At 45.6% G+C, this 17000-nt stretch overlaps 1 pseudogene; it reads right to left on the reverse strand.

Annotated features, from left to right (window-relative positions):
* Positions 1-9016: 9016 nt before the first annotated feature.
* LOC123139211 (uncharacterized) lies at positions 9017-9540 on the reverse strand (annotated as a pseudogene).
* Between the last annotated feature and the right edge of the window lie 7460 nt (positions 9541-17000).

Below are 17000 nucleotides of genomic sequence, written 5' to 3' on the forward strand. Positions count from 1 at the left end.
TTGGTGTTGCCGTGTGCCTCCACGGCCTTATCGCCCTTGTACTCGTCGGTGAACGTCATCACCGGTAGCAGGGCTTGGTGCTTTTGCGGTGATATGGAGCGATTTGGTGGCATGGCAATGGATACTTGTGTTGTTGTGGATGAGAAGGCCTTTGGCAAGGGTCGGAATTTAGGGCGCGGGGTGGGATGGCCATGTCAGATGAACTGCACGATCTCGCTGACGATGCAGTTGTGCAGATCGTGGGTTGGTGTTGCATCTGTGATCATGGGCTTGTGGCGATTGAACCGCTCCGATTGGGTGGTTGTATGCGAACATGTTTTTTTATTAACGTGGTTTTATTTTATTTTTGATCAGTAAATTTTTTTTAACCACCACTTTCTGTGCGAACGTGCATTTTGTTACGTTTATACATGCATCCTGCGTGATACTGAACTGCATTTGTTATAGTTCTGCACTACATCTTCTACAATACAGAATTGCATTTGTGTCTACATGTGCGTACTTCACCGTTTTTTGCGTGTCCTTGGTGCAGCCCCTGAAAAAAGTACAATGTATTCCGCTATTTTACGAGTTTTCACTGTGTTCTATGCCGTGTATTTATTCATGTAGGTAATCGGGAACTGGATTGCCATACCGCACTGCATCGCGTAACGGAATGCACTGCATTTTTCTATCGCTACGTACTGCATCTTATTTTTGCATGTACTTACTGGAGTCCCTGGTACGGGAGGGGTAGGGGAAGGGGGGTTGCCCTCCCCCACACTTTTTTTTGAACTTATGGTTTTTCTTAGTCGGACTTGTTGGGCCTGTGTTCGGGTAGTGAATACGCATTTGGGCCCAAGTCGGCCTGTGAGCACGGCTGGTTCCCGGTTTGCTGTGTGTGCGTCCTAATGTTTAGTCCCACCTCGCCCGCGGAAGGTGCGCCCGACCTGTTTATAAGCGCTGGCGAGGCATACCGGTCGAACTCCTCTGGTTACTTATTTGGGCGCTTATACACGACGCTCGCAGCTATATGCTCTCTGACCTGTGAGCCCATGTGTGGACGGCCCCATGCATTGTGACTCAGAACGACACGCCTTCTGTGGGCGCAGACCTACTACGAGACTGGCTGGGGCCGGCTCACCTGGGTGGTCAATTTTTTTCCTTTGTATTTTTTTCAATGCTTGGGCGTGCACTGTTTTTTAGTAAATCATCCGTGCACTGCATTGATTTAGTTTCAGTACTGCATGTGCACGCATTCCGTACTGCACATGGTGTGCGCTACATTTTTGTGCACTGCATGGGTATCATTATTCTTTATTGTTTTTCCTCTTACGTATCCTTTTTTCTTAGTGTACGGGTGTGCACTGCTTTTGTGCCCCTATGCACACTGCATTCGTCATAGTCCTGTGCTACAGGTGTACACATTTTGCACTGCATGCATCCTTCTTTGTGCCAAAAAGTTGTGACTGGCTATGCCAACACTGCGGACTGCATGACTTACATTTAAGGATTACATCAGGTGTTGTAATTTCTACTTTGTGCACTGCATGAAAGTGCTTCTCTTTTGCTTCATTTTGAGCATGTACTGCACTTCATGCACACATATAGTGAACTTCCTGGTAGGAATTTGGAGAACTGCACACATAAAATGGTCTGTGGATTATAATTTTTTAGTGTATTATTATTTAATGATCTGCGGTTTTGTTCATGGGAATTGCTGCAGTCAAAGTACAGCTTCTTTTTTGGTTCCTTTTTCTTTGGTAACATAAGCCTTTATTGATTGTCCTTTATTCTTGGGAACATAATTTTCATTAAGTCTCCTTTATTTTTCAGTTTTGACCTTTTTGCATTCCTATTATATAAATGAAGGCTAACTTATACCCTTCCTTTGCATTTCATTTCTCCTCTAGCCGCAAGTTCTCTCCTTTCTCCAGCCTATAATTATTTTTTTGTTTTTCTAGGTTTTTGTTGTGATGGCTCCCGGCCCCTGCACGTATCTCTTCTGTTGCGGCCATGGTTGTGGCATGCCGACGCACTTCGATTGTTCAGCTTGCTCGCAGGCCTATCATGCTCGTCCTGGTGGGAAGGTATTGTGCCGAACTGGGCGAGCCGAGCAGCTTGCATATGGTACAGTATTCATGGAAGTATTGGATATGGGACAGATCAATGCTTCTGCGTTCTATTCTGCCCTGCTTCGCCATGGCCTTGGTTGCACGAGTCTTTTTGTCCATTAGCTTACGCCAACAGATGTGGAGACTCACTACAAGATGGTATGTTTCGTTAGATATGATTTTTTCTTTCTGTTTTTTATATAATTCCATTCTATTCTGAACTTTTAGTATTTTAGGAATGCACTTTTTTTGTTTTTTGAAGTGTACTGCAATGTGTTCTTATTTCTTGTTTTTATTTTTTTGCTTGTGTGCATGCAGCTTGTGTTTTAGTTTACATGGTTACAATACGTGAACTGCTTATATATTAGCTGAGCACAACATGTTTCCACATTTTTTCCCAATTTGTATGGTGTGTACTACATGTAGCTAGTCTCAAGTACTGCATGATAGTTCGAAGCGTACTGCATATTTGCAAGTTACGTAGCTGTTAGGTATCTCCGGCCAAGTTGTTCTTGGTAATGGATACCTTAAACCAGCCAAGTACAGTGTAGGCGTTGACGGGCGGCTGTGTCTGCAGAAAGGGTGGAAGGAATTTGTCATTGATAGTGGCCTGAAGTCTGAGCAAGTTGTTGTCCTCAACTTCTTTGAACTCGAGGATCGTACGGTTAGAATCATGTTTGACGTGATTGGCTAAGGTTATGAGGTTGATTTGTAATAAGTACTTTTGCGTGTCGAATGCTTCATCTTTTTGATGTGTTTTGTAATAAGCACTTTTGTTATCTGAACCGCTTCAATTATTATTCTGAACTTCGTGCTGCAAGTGAGCTAACAACATTTTTTACATGGTTTTTGAATCAAAATGTGTCAATGTTTTACTCTAGACTGCTATATATATGGTATACTCTATATACCATTTTCTCTTTACATGGTTTAGTTGAATAACTCATAGTCAATGGGAAATTTGTGTTTACACAAAATTTAAACTGATACATAAGTCATAGAGATAAGCAAACTGCTATGCATATGATTAATTTATTGAAGTTCATCTATTTGGCCGTTAACCTGCTGCTTCTACGCGGTGACTGGAGCGTGTCTAATGTCGCACTTTCTTTTGTTTTCCGTGGTGGTGTTGCTGGTTCTTGTCTCTGCACCTTTGTGTTTGTAGCCCCTCGCGTGCTGGTTGATGGCGGCTTTCATTTTTCAGCGCTGCGAACTGCATCCTTCTTTGCTCCCTGCATGCTGGTTGATGGCTGCTTTGGTTTTTCAGTGCTACAAACTGCATCCTTCTTTGATCCCCGCGTGCTGGTTGATGGCTGCTTTCGTTTTTCAGCGCTGCAAACTGCATCCTTCTTTGCTCCCCGTGTGCTGGTTGTTGGCTGCTTTTGTTTTCGAGTGCTGAGAACTGCATCCTTCTTTGATCGCCACGTGCTGGTTGATGGTGGTTTTCATTTTCCAGTGTTGTGAACTGCATCCTTCTTTGCTCCTACCTTGTTTTCTGAAAGTAGTGTTGTTCTCGGTTTTTTCTGTACAGCAGCATTCCCTTGGGGTGGTCTTGTTGGCATTGTTTCTTCATGTTCTTCGTCCTCTTCACTCTCTTCACTCTCTTCTTCCTCTTCATCATATTCATCATCTGTTTCTTCATAAGCCACTGTTTCTTCAGTTTCTTCACGTTATTCATCCTCTTCACTCTCTTCTTGTTCCTCCTCTTCTCCATCTGCTCTTCATAAGCCATTTCTTCTTCAGTTGTGTCACCATCTTCTTCTTTGATATCACCTTCTTCGTCTTCCTCATTTTCTGATCTTTTTCTTTTTCTTTTGGGGCAGGTTCTTGAATTGTGTCTCTTCCTCTTTTTGCAGATGCTACAACGTCTCGGTTTCGTCCATTTCTTAGTGTTGTGAGTGGAATTTCTGTTTGGTTGTGCATCGCCATGTCCTTGTGTTTCTTGTTCATCTCTTTTTTTACACGTCCTAGAATTGTGGCCGCTGATTTCATTACATGTTTTGCACATTCTTATTCCCAGTGGGTGACCATCACTATCCAGCTCAGGCTGTGGCTTACTGTTTTTGTCATCATTTTTCTCCTTGCATGCCACCTTTTTCTGGGTTGCGTCGCCCCCTTTCTTCCTTCCTCTTGTGTTTGAAACAGGAGGTGGAAGAATTGTTTCTTTTTTGATAGCACCAATTCCATTGTGTTCAGTATTTTCTACTTGCTCGGCATTATTATCATGCTGGGATTACTCTACTTGCTTTAGTTTTGCTTCTTCTTCTTCTTCTTCTTCGTTGAGCACGTCAACTTCCTCCATCAGTGCCCTCATACCAGACAATGCTTTGTGGCACCCAGCGTCGGACCTTGTCGCTCTGTTTGCAAGGTCCATTGTTGTTTCTGTCAACAATTTTCTACGGCAAAAAAGCGAGGTTCCATCTGGTGCTATTTGTTCATAGTCTCTTCTGTCAAACATTGCATCTGATCTTGCGTTACAGGTGTATCTTTTCATGATGTACACCTCAGGAATCTTGAGTACTCTCAAATGAGAAAGCATGCATAACACATGGACGCAAAAGAGCCCTGCAGACAAACACATGATTTTTTTTGTTTTGTAAGTGAACTGTATGAAATTAGTAAACACATATTTTTTTTGTTATTTGTTCATTTTTAAAGAAGTGAACTTCATTTGGTTTTGTGAATTACTCATGCATGTGGACTTTTAAAGTTCAGTAAGTGAGCTTTCGTCATGACTATCAGAATCTAGAATTTTTTTTGCTAGGAGTATCACCTGTGTGTGTCCAGAGTTTGCACTCACATTCGTAGACACCTTTCTCTTCATCGACGACCACTTGGAAATTATGCCTTGCCCAGTCAAATGCATCCGATCTGTTGTAGTGGTGTACAAGATACTTTGTCGGGTTCTCAGGGCACTGGTCTGCTCTGAATGCAGTGCTATGGTAGAGTGTTTCTTTGAAATCTGCAAACACTGCCCTTGTATACACTTTTGATAGCTGAACTTCGAACCCAAACTTGGTTGTTGTTTTTACATATGATTGCATGATCACAAATGCACTGTTACGAACCAGAGAAATGAAAAAATTGTTTGTTTTTGTAGTCATATTTTAGCAGTTTTTGATTGACATTTTGTTTACCTCATTTGCTACTGTCTCTGCGTGCTCGACGGCCTTCCTGGTCTGAATGCACTTATCCACCTGCTCAGCAAACAGATGGAGACCATGCTTCTCCTTGACAAAAAATTTCTTCAGTATGCGTTTCATGCTCTCGCTTCTTTGTGTGGAAGTCATCCGAGCACAGAAAATTTCCTTGTAGTAAGCCGAGATCCACTCGTGCCTGTCATCCCACAGCGAATTCATCACTTCGTCGTCTTGCAAGTTGTACCTCTAAATGAGGTTCTTCCATGCTTGTTCAAATTCTGACGGCATTAGTGGGTGGTTCAGCACCGCATTGAGTTCATCCTTGAGTTTCTCGTGCGCCTTATACAGCAAGGCGAGGTGGTCTTTGTACTTCTTTATGATATGCCACCGACACAGCTTATGGAGAGTTTGTGGGAGGATAGTTTTTAATGCTGCCTTCATCGAAGAACACTGGTCTGAGAAGTCACAAACAATGTTTTTTTATTAAGTTGTTTGCGTGTGTGCAAGATAGATGGAAGAAATATAAGTGCATGAAACAAACGTAAGTATGCAGGTGTTGTTTTTTTGTACCTGTGAGCATGCAGATTGGCGGCTTGTTGTTCATACACCTTAGAAAGGTTTTGAAAACCCACTCGAATGATGGTATTGTTTCATCTCGCACGAGTGCAACAGCAAATATGGTGCTCTGTAGATGATGGTTCACCCCCACAAAGACTCCCAGCGGCATGTGGAATTTGTTAGTTTTATACGTTGTGTCAAATGTAATGCAGTCTCCAAAATCTTCATACGATCCTTTGCAACTTGCGTTCGCCCAAAATACGTTTCTTACACGGTTATCTGCATCAATGTCATAATCATAGAAGAACTCTGGGTTTATCTTCTGCATTTTCTCGAAGAAATCCAGAAGTTTCTTGACATCATCTTCGGACTCTTCTCTGGCAAACTTCTGTTTCCTGCATTTTCAGACACAATGCAAACTCATCTCAGCAAACAGGGAATAATTACCGACAGAATGCTCAAGAGATATGCTCTGTTACGTGCTTACTTGTTTACCCAGTCGCGGCTGGTATGTCCCATGTACTGCAGACCACCGGACATATGCGAGAGCATCAACATCATCTGAGCATGTGTTTGGTTGTCCCGTTGCATGTCTTTCACTAACTGGTCTATCAAAGGATCGGCTTTTTTGTGCGATCGCATGTGCAAAAGCATCCCGGGGCTTTCCAGCATCTTGTGATAGTGGTTGAGTTGAACCATTTCTATCACAAATTTGCCATCCTTCCTCTTTTTGACTCTAATCTTTGCCTTGCATCCAATCCTTTTTGATGTCTTCTGACGTACCTGGTGATAATCTGACACAGTCTGCTTGTGCGTCCCTTCTCTTGAGCAGACAATGTAGGCATTTGTCCTATGTTTTGCCCTCTTGCGTATACCAAACCCTGCACATCTTGCATAATTGTTGTAGAAGTCCCATGCCTTGTCGTACGTGGTGAACTTCATTCCAGCAGCAGGTACGAGGTTCATCGGCATGTTTTTATCCTGCATTAATTGCAATGCTCTATGAGATAATTTGTTCTGTTCTGTTTTTTAAATATGAGTGCATACGAGTTTAATAAAGCATTGCAATGTTCCTAAGTTTTTAGAAGAATCCAATGTATTAGATGATAGGTCAAACCTCACAAGAAATATCAGTGTGCACTACAATGTTATCTGAATGGACTACAACTATTTTTTTCAGAACATAAACTTACATGTGTGTAGAGTCGTTCACCCGATGGTGTTTGCAGCTCGCCGGGTTGTATTGGACATGGAGGGGTTATAGCAGATCTGTGCAGTTGAGGATCTCGCGGTGGCAATAGTGAGGAGGATTTGTACATGTTGTTTACTTTTGACCGAGGCACCGTTGGTGGTCGCAGTGTCGAAGTTGATGCAACAGGTCTGCTTGGAGCTCTGTTTTTTAGTGCAGCAGGTGGACGTTGACCTCTGTTTTGGGGTGCAGCAGGTGGACATGGTGGTAATCCCGTGTTGTGATGACGTCTCGGTGGATTGGTTTGAAAATTTTGGAGCAGTGGCACATCATCATAGTCATAATCATCATCTGCTGCAACATCGTGTTCAACTATGTCATCATTGTCTGTTCGGACATGATGTCCAAATGTAGTGAACTCGTGCTTATACTCTGGGTTGAGAACTGTTATTGGCTCATCTTCATCGTCATCATCTTCATCATCCCATTGGTGAGTGCCTTCCCAGACGAATGTGACATCATCGTCATCTTCGACTACATCTTCTTCCTGGAAAAAATCTTCTTCCGGAGAGTACTGCACCCTGTTTGTTATCGTGAAGAATCCTCGAGGAATCTCAGGGGTAACCCAGCTAGTATCTCTTTCAGAAGAAGCTCCACTCTTCTGAAAGTTGTTGTTATCAGTGCTGTCAATTATGCGCAGCATTTTGTATCTGCTGAACGTCATTTCCTGCACACAAAATGATCGAGCTGCATTGTCAGGTTAAATGAACTAAATCATGCGAACTGCAATATGTTCAAAATGGTACTACCGAAGTATTGCAGGCTGACTACATCACCCCGCAAGGTGAACTGAAGCAACCGCACTGCATCGTTATCCGTAATGAACCTATACAAGCGTACTGCATAACCGAGTAAGTGCACTGCATTTTCCTCCACAATGAACCAAAGCAACTGCACTGCATAGGTTTTGTAGGCGTGCTGTACTGCTTGTACTGCTTTGTCTAGGATAACTACAGTGAGATGGTTGAGGAAGTGTACTGCTTACCTCGTGTCGCAGTGATTTCTTGCGTTTACAGGAGGAAGTTCCCTTCTCGTCTGTCTGCACAACTTTCACTTCGCCCGTGTAGTCCACTTGCCCTTCAGAATTTCAAGAGCGGTCTGGATGTTGCTCAAGGTGAACGGGGAAGGAGGATTTGCTCTGAAGGTCGACGCAGACTTATTCCGAGAAGCTGCCGTGGATGAAGCAACCTTGCGCACACTCGTCCTTGCTCGAATTGGTTTGATGTCGAGGCAGCACCAATCCACATCTGATGAAGTACAGCTAATTGCAGGCCCGGAGGAGTTCGGTGGCGGCGCTACCGAGCTGCTGCCGTGGAAGAAGGCCTATATGCTGGTGGGGGAGGTGTTGGTCGGTGCCTGCCGCAGAACAAGGCCGAGAGGCAAACGGCGGCGTCGCTGTCTGGCCGGCGCCGCGGAAGAAGGCCGGGAGGGGAGGGGCGGCGTCGCTGCCGGCCGCCACCGCAGAAGAAGGCCGGGAGGGGAGGGCGGCTGCGCTCCTAGGCCACCGCCGTGGGAGAAAGCAGGGAGGCGACGGGCGGGATCGCTCCCAGGCCGCCGCCGCGGAAGAAGGCCGGGAGGGGAGGGGCGGCGGTGCTCCCAGGCCGCTTCCGCGGTAGAAGGCCGGGAGGGGAGGGGCGGCGGCGCTCCCAGGCCGCTGCCGCAGGAGAAAGCGGGAAGGGGAGGGGCGGCATCGCTCCAAGGCCGCCACAGCGGAAGAAGGCCGGGAGGGGAGGGGCGGCGGCGCTCCCAAGCCGCTGCCACCGTAGAAGGCCGGGAGGGGAGGGACGGCGGCGCTCCCAGGGCGCTGACGCGGTAGAAGGTCGGGAGGGGAGGGGCGGCGGCGATCTGTTGGTGGTGTGCAGAATAAGGCTAGTGTTATTAGAATAAGAATCTTAAGGGGTGTTATCATAATAGACCCACCCTATATATATACATATAGGGTTGGTCTATTCTACAACTGATTGTAGAATAATATTCTACAATAGGCAAGCCCTTATATAAGGTAGTTTTGAATCAGAGACCGACCCGATCCGACCCGAGCCTCCTTCCCCGACGCCCTCCAAGGCTACCCCGCCCTCGGCAGCCCTCTCCGCGGAGAGCCCCGCTTCCCCCTCGTCCACCGCCGCCGCGGGCGTCGGCGACGTGGCGGCCCCCTCCCACTTCCGGCGCCGTGCGCGGAACGGCGCGGGAAGCTGCCACGACAGCTGCTGCACGGCGCCGCCGACGGGGGCGCCGAGGTCAGACCCGGCCTGCCCAAGCCGGCCGCCGATCTTCATGAAGGACATGACGGCCATGGCCGGGAGGTCGACGCCGACCGCAAAGGGGCGGCGGGGAGCTCGATGTCGAAGGGGAGGAGCTTGAGCGGCGGGGCGGGCCACGGGAGCTGCGGCGTCTGCACGTGGAGGTGGAGGAGCGGCCCTGAGACTCCCTGCGCGAGGCGGTAGGCCAGGTCCTGCCCGTGCCTCTGCACACCTAGCAGCGCGTCCAAGGAGATCTCCATGGATGGCGGCGGTACGGGGCGCCGGGCGGAAGCGTGCCCCGGCATAGCAGATTAGCTCGAGCGGCGGTGAAATAGACTGGTAGTAGCCTGTGTATCCCTACCATCGAGGTGTTCAACGGGAAGTACAAAGGTAGCAGTAATTGGAAGTACATACAATATTTATGTAGAAGTACAGAGCAGTACAACATGCGAGCGAGGAAGTACCTGCTGAGAATTATTCCTGCTAGGGAGGCAGTACCATAGTTACACTGAGAGAAGTACCGAGTAGTTTGAAGTAGCAGTACAGGGTGTCCTTTATGCTAATTTGGTACTCATCTTTTGCAGCTGCTACTTGGAGCTGTGGAATTAGCAAGCTTAGGGAAGTGCAAAAAAGGTTCTTTGTAGTGAAGAGTAGCAGTACAGAATATCTTGAAGCAGCAGCGCAGATAAAAAATGCAAAACTAGCCTTAATAAAAATTGTGTAATTGAGAAGTACAAACCCTATAAGATCAAGAAGTACGAAACTGATATTCCCAAGAAGTACAAGATACATGTCGAAGGAAACTGACTTATGTAAAATAATTTACGAGCAATACAATTTAATCATTTTGAGTAATACAAAAAAAAATTATTACAGAGTAGTATGAAACTCGTATTCTACGGGTGCGGGGTTATTACGGGTTCCAACGTCGAGCACAAGGATGATCTCCTTCTCCAGCGAGAGGTGTTAGGGTAAAAATGTACTTCTCTTCATCGTGGCATTCTGTGGCATTCTTTTTACTCTGACGGGCGACGAGGAGATTGAATGAAATTTTAACCTCCTGGGTGGAGAATTACGGGAAGTACAAAGGTAGCCGTAATGGGAAGTACATACAATATTTAGGTAGAAGTACAGAGGAGTACAGCATGCGAGCGAGGAAGTACCTGCTGAGAATTATTCCTGCTAGGGAGGCAGTACCATAGTTACACTGAGAGAAGTACCGAGTAGTTTGAAGTAACAGTACAGGGTGTCCTTTATGCTAATTTGGTACTCACCTTTTGCAGCTGCTACTTGGAGCTGTGGAATTAGCAAGCTTAGGGAAGTGCAAAAAGGTTCTCTGTAGTGAAGAGTAGCAGTACGGAATATCTTGAAGCAGCAGTGCAGATAAAAATGCAAAACTAGCCTTAATAAAAATTGTGTAATTGAGAAGTACAAACCCTATAAGATCAAGAAGTACGAAACTGATATTCCCAAGAAGTACAAGATACATGTCAAAGGAAACTGACTTATGTAAAATAATTTACGGGCAATACAATTTAATCATTTTGAGTAATACAAAAAAAAATATTGCAGAGCAGTATGAAACTCGTATTCCACAGAAGTACAAGGCAAAATTGTGTTCTTTTTAAATAAATCCGAGTAGAACAACTCATTCATTTCGAGGAGTATAATAATAATTATTATTATTATTATTATTATTATTATTATTATCGGGCAGTAAGAAACTCATATTTCACAGAAGTACAAAGGTACATGTGGAGGGAATATGAGTTCTCTAGAAAAAAATTATGGGCAGTACAATTTAATCACTTTGAGAAGTACAGAAACTTCTTTATTGTCGGGCAGTAAAACAAACGATTGTAAATTTCAGTAGCTTTCCAACGGTATATCATTTGCGCTATTCCGAGAAGTGGTCAAAAAATTAATATATAGTTAATGTTCGTCTATTTTGAATGAATCTCGGTATTTTCAAAACTGCTCAAAAATTATATAAAATTTGAAAAACATTAATACACGAAAAAGATGTGAATTTCAGTACCTTTCCAATGCCATATCATTTGCATCATTTCGATATCCAAAAATGACCCATGATCATCTTTTAGTAAAACAGATTTTTAGTATTTTCAAAACTGTTCCAAAACTGTGCAAAATTTGAAAAAACTTAAAACATGAAAATGTTTGTAAATTTTAGTAGCTTTTCAACGGTATCATTTTCTACATTTCGATAAGTGGTTAAAAGAATTTCGTTCGAAACACTTTTCATTCAGCTTGTGATGATTTCTGTTTTTTGAAAATTCATAATAAAAAAAGCAAAGCAAGTTACAATATATAAGAGTTGAGAATTTTCTGTAGCTTTCCAACGGTATATCATTCGAGCAATTCAGATTAACGGTTAAGAATCTATTAGTGAATTACTACGCAAGTACAGAAGAGCAGTACCGACTTCACGAAAAAGAAGTACGGTTGTGTTATGCAGAAGCAGTACCAGATCTTTATTCCAGGCAGTACGAGATTATTGCAGAATATTATTCTATCATCGATTGTAGAATATATATATATATATATATATATATATATATGTGTGTGTGTGTGTGTGTGTGTGTGTGTGTGTGTGTGTGTTATTCCTCTGTAGGCAGAGCAAAACACACGGCTTATTAGCAGCAATCGTCTGTGTTATTATTGATCTTCGCACACAGTTATGATTATGGACCTGTTTGCCGCGTATCACACACATCTTGTTTAGTTGAACTATTTTTGTTGTCTTGGCTCATTGCAAACAGTTCATTCGAGTGAACTTTATGCCCTCCATCGCATACACCTTGATCTGGTTGACTGTTTCTATTGTGTTGCCTAATCACACACAATTCATCCTAGTGAACTGTCTGCTGTATATCGCACACACCCTCATCTGGTTGCCCACTTCTGTTGTTCTGCCTCATCGCAAACAGTTCTTCTGGATTAACTGTTTGCTACGCATCGCACACGCAACTCTAATCTTGTTTGATGTCACCGCCATCGCAAACATTTTGCATTTCTTTTGATGGTTCTATTACAACATCGTTTGTTATTAATGCATCGCACACAGTTTCGTCGAAGGGTCTCTGATTGGACTGTCGCATTTGGACCAACCTGCAGTAGTGCACCTTGCTATGTGCTCGAAATGTGGTTGTGCACCAATCATGAATTCATCACGTGATTGGGATATAATCACATCTTGGGCGCTACATGCATACCCTGCAAAACCAAGTTAGACAACCTCTAATTGGTTTTAGCAAAATTTAGTTACGTGGTTAACCAGTTTTAACAAGTAATACTAGCTATCTACGTCGACTATTTAGGCGAAGATTCTTGATGCTAGATTAAGTTTTGGGGTGTGTGAAGAAGAGACTTGATTAAAATTCTCCCCCACACTAAATTTCACCTAATACGCGTGATCCCCTAGAATATCATCCATCTTCGGCACCCTCTTTTGTACGGGACAGTTCACTATACTCAACTATGGTGAAGCCCAAAGAACTGTTAGCAGATTGTCAACATACAAAGTTGATCGATTGTCAAAACTTTGTAAAAGCGACATCATGTCGTCGCTGAATTGAACCAAAGCAACACTTGAGGGAGGCATAGCAAGAACATCAACTCGCACAATCACATGTGATCTAGATCGCAACCTGTATCTACTCATATAACTGCTCATGATGCCACTATTGGGAAACATAGTAGAATACAAAAAAATTCGCGCCTACTATAACCCAAGATCAATATGAAGATGCATAACGTGTTGGGATCACGATCCTTACCATCACTGAGTGGAAGTGGAAGAAGAACATCATATAAAATGAGCTTGGTTGGATTTTATACAAGCTCCAAAGGCGTAACTAGCGCTCCCCTTAAAAAATCAAAACAGGTGTAAGGGCATCTCCAACGCCGACCTTCAAACCGATAGTATCCATTTGGACGTAGATGTCCGAACACCGAAAACCATCCAAGGTTAACCCCATCTGTCCATGGAGCAGTCCGGACCATGATATTCCCGCAAAACGGAACCAAATGTGGGGGGAGGCAGCCTAGCGGGAGTCTGGACATGAGACACGTAGTAATCTGACACCCCTGGCCCACCACCCAAAAGGAAGACAAGGCCCACACTTTTGTAGTTGGCTGCACTATTTCCGCGCCAAAATCCCCCACTCTCTTCTTCCATCCTGCCGCTCTCCACACAATTCGTTCCCTTTCCTCCCACTCTCTTCTTCTCCCCGCCATCGACGCATGGAACCACAGGAGAACCTGCCGGAGATGGAGGTGGTGGAGGTGTAGGCGCATCCGAGCATCATGCTCGCCCGGAAGATCAACTCACCAATGCGGAAAAATTAACGCATCAAAGAGAAGGCCGCAAAGGAGGAAACACTCAAGAAACAAACAGTAGGCAGAGGGCATGCTGGTGGCTGACGTGGAGGTGGTGTGTTGGTTGCAGATGTGGCGGAGGTCGCGTCCTGGGCCGCGGTTCCCCGATGGTGTCTCCCACCATACATATGTCGCCATGGCCAGAGCATTAAAGGGCTCCGTACATAGGACAGAGTCCTACACGTACACGTACACGATGCCGCTCCGTGTCTGATCTTCGTGGAAACCCTACCTCTAGTGAACCCCACGCCCAAGCAAGTTATCCTATAAATAGCTACGACCCCTCTCAATTGATTTCCCTCAAAACCTCTCTCCAAAACTCACCGTATCGTATGCCCTCGCCATTTTTATCTCGCCGCAGAAGATGCAGTTCATCGTCGGATTCCGACGCCCATGAGCTATCTCGAGCCTCCCTCTTTTGTGTTTCAACTTCTCTCAATCCCTAGACTCTATTTGACATGTTCTTGTGATCCGTCTTCATCTACAGAAGCCATCCAACCTTGACGTCTTTGTCGGAGCACTCGAAGCACCAAGCTTCACCGCTTCGTTCCATCGTCGTTCGTCGTCGCTGACCATCTCCGACTCCACCACCGAACGAGCCACTCACCGCTGCATCCTCTAGATGCTCCCGCCGCCGCCCACTCGCCGGAGCCACCACCACCACCACCACCACGGCTGATCGCCCCCACCTGTGACGCCCCCGATTCAATCGTACACTAATCATGCACGCAAATGTGTACGATCAAGATCAGGGACTCACGGGAAGATATCACAACACAACTCTACAAATAAAATAAGTCATACAAGCATCATAATACAAGCCAGGGGCCTCGAGGGCTCGAATACAAGTGCTCGATCATAGACGAGTCAGCGGGAGCAACAATATCTGAGTACAGACATAAGTTAAACAAGTTTGCCTTAAGAAGGCTAGCACAAACTGGGATACAGATCGAAAGAGGCGCAGGCCTCCTGCCTGGGATCCTCCTAACTACTCCCGGTCGTCGTCAGCGGGCTGCACCTAGTAGTAGGCACCTCCAGTGTAGTAGTCGTCATCGACGGTGGCGTCTGGCTCCTGGGCTCCAGCATCTGGTTGCGACAACCAGAAAGAAAGGAAAGGGGGGAAAGGGGGGAGAAAGCAACCGTGAGTACTCTTCCAAATTACTCGCAAGCAAGGATCTACACTACATATGCATGGGTATATGTGTAAGGAGGCCATATCAGTGGACTGAACTGCAGAATGCCAGAATAAGAGGGGGATAACTAATCCTGTCGAAGACTACGCTTCTAGCAGCCTCCGTCTTGCAGCATGTAGAAGAGAGTAGATTGAAGTTCTCCAAGTAGCATCTCCAAGTAGCATCTCCAAGTAGCATCTCCAGTCGCATCGCATAGCATAATCCTACCCGGCGATCCTCTCCTCGCATCCTTGAGAGAGAGCGACCACCGGTTGTATCTGGCACTTGGAAGGGTGTGTTTTATTAAGTATCCGGTTCTAGTTGTCATAAGGTCAAGGTACAACTCCAAGTCGTCCTGTTACCGAAGATCATGGCTATTCGAATAGATTAAACTTCCCTGCAGGGGTGCACCACATAGCCCAACACGCTCGATCCCATTTGGCCGGACACACTTTCCTGGGTCATGCCCGGCCTCGGAAGATCAACACGTCGCAGCCCCACCTAGGCAAAACAGAGAGGCCAGCACGCCGGTCTAAACCTAAGCGCGCAGGGGTCTGGGCCCATCGCCCTGAGCACACCTGCACATTGCGAGGGCGGCCGAAAGCAGACCTAGCCTAGTGGCGTTCCAGTCCAATTCGGCGCGCGCCGCTCCGTCGCTGACGTCTGAAGTGCTTCGGCTGATACCACGACGTCGGGATACCCATAACTACTCCCACGTAGATGGTTAGTGCGTATAGGCTCGTAGCCAGACTCAGATCAAATACCAAGATCTCGTTAAGCATGTTAAGTGTCCGCGAACGCCGAACAGGGCCAGGCCCACCTCTCTCCTAGGCGGTCTCAACCTGCCCTGCCGCTCCGCCACAAAGATCCACACAGAGGGCCGTCGAGACAAAGGTCCTTTCAGCCCCCAATCCGTGAATCAGTCGCGGGTACTCTTCGAGCTGACCCGACTTTAGTCACCATCTGTGTAGTATGTAGTATGTATAGTATATACCCGTGATCACCTCCCAGGTGATCACGGCCCAATAGTATAGCAAGGCAGACTGACAAGAATGTAGGGCCAATGATGATAAACTAGCATCCTATACTAAGCATTTAGGATTGCAGGTAAGGTATCAACAGGTGTAGCATCAATGTCAGGCTATGCATCAGAATAGGTATAACAGAAAGCAGTAACATGCTACACTACTCTAATGCAAGCAGTATAGAGTAGAATAGGCGATATCTGGTGATCAAAGGGGGGGGGGCTTGCCTGGTTGCTCTGGCAAGAGAGAGGGGTCGTCAACACCGTAGTCGAACTGGCCAGCAGCAGCGTCGGTCTCGTAGTCTACCGGAGAGAAGAGGGGGAAGAAACAATGAATACAAGTAAACAGATGCATATCGATGCATGACATGTCAAGAAGCGATGCTAGGCGTGCCCTAACGTGGTATGAGGGGGGTACTGGTTAGGGGGGAAAAACATCCGGGGAAGTTTTCCCGGTTCCGGACGTCTGTCAGACAGATGAACCGGAGAGGAAAGTTTGCAGGTTCGATAGGTTAGAGGCGTGTGGTGGACGAACGGACTGCGTATCCGGATTCGTCACGTCGTTCTGAGCAACTTTCATGTTGAAAATATTTTAATCCGGATTACGGATTAAAAGATATGATTTTTAAAAGATTTTATTAATTTCAGGAATTTAATTAATTATTTAATTAATTTCGAAAATGCTTTTATGACATCAGCATGATGTCATGCTGACATCATCAGTCAACAGGGTTGACCGAGTCAACCCTGACAGGTGGGTCCCGCATGTCATTCTCTAATATCTAATTAACCAAATCAGAGTTAATTAACATTAGTTAATTAGGTTAATTAGTGATTAGGGTTAATTAATCAGAATTAATTAGACTAATTAATTACTTAATTAATTAATTAATTAATTAATTAGTTAATTAGTTTTAATTCATTTTCATTTTATTTTTATTCCCTGCTTTAATTAAAAAAACGTTCTATTGTGTGGGGGGTGGGGCCCCTATGTCATTGGCCCCGAGGGGCAAACGGGCAAGCGGGCGCGCTGGGCGATGCCCGTTCGGGCGCACCCCAGGAGGACACGGCGCCCGCGCCCGCGCCCGAGGCCAACGGGGGCCGGGGCGGCCGAGGCCCAAGACGG

This window comes from Triticum aestivum, chromosome 6B (assembly GCF_018294505.1).
Source record: "Triticum aestivum cultivar Chinese Spring chromosome 6B, IWGSC CS RefSeq v2.1, whole genome shotgun sequence".
Lineage (NCBI taxonomy): Eukaryota > Viridiplantae > Streptophyta > Magnoliopsida > Poales > Poaceae > Triticum > Triticum aestivum.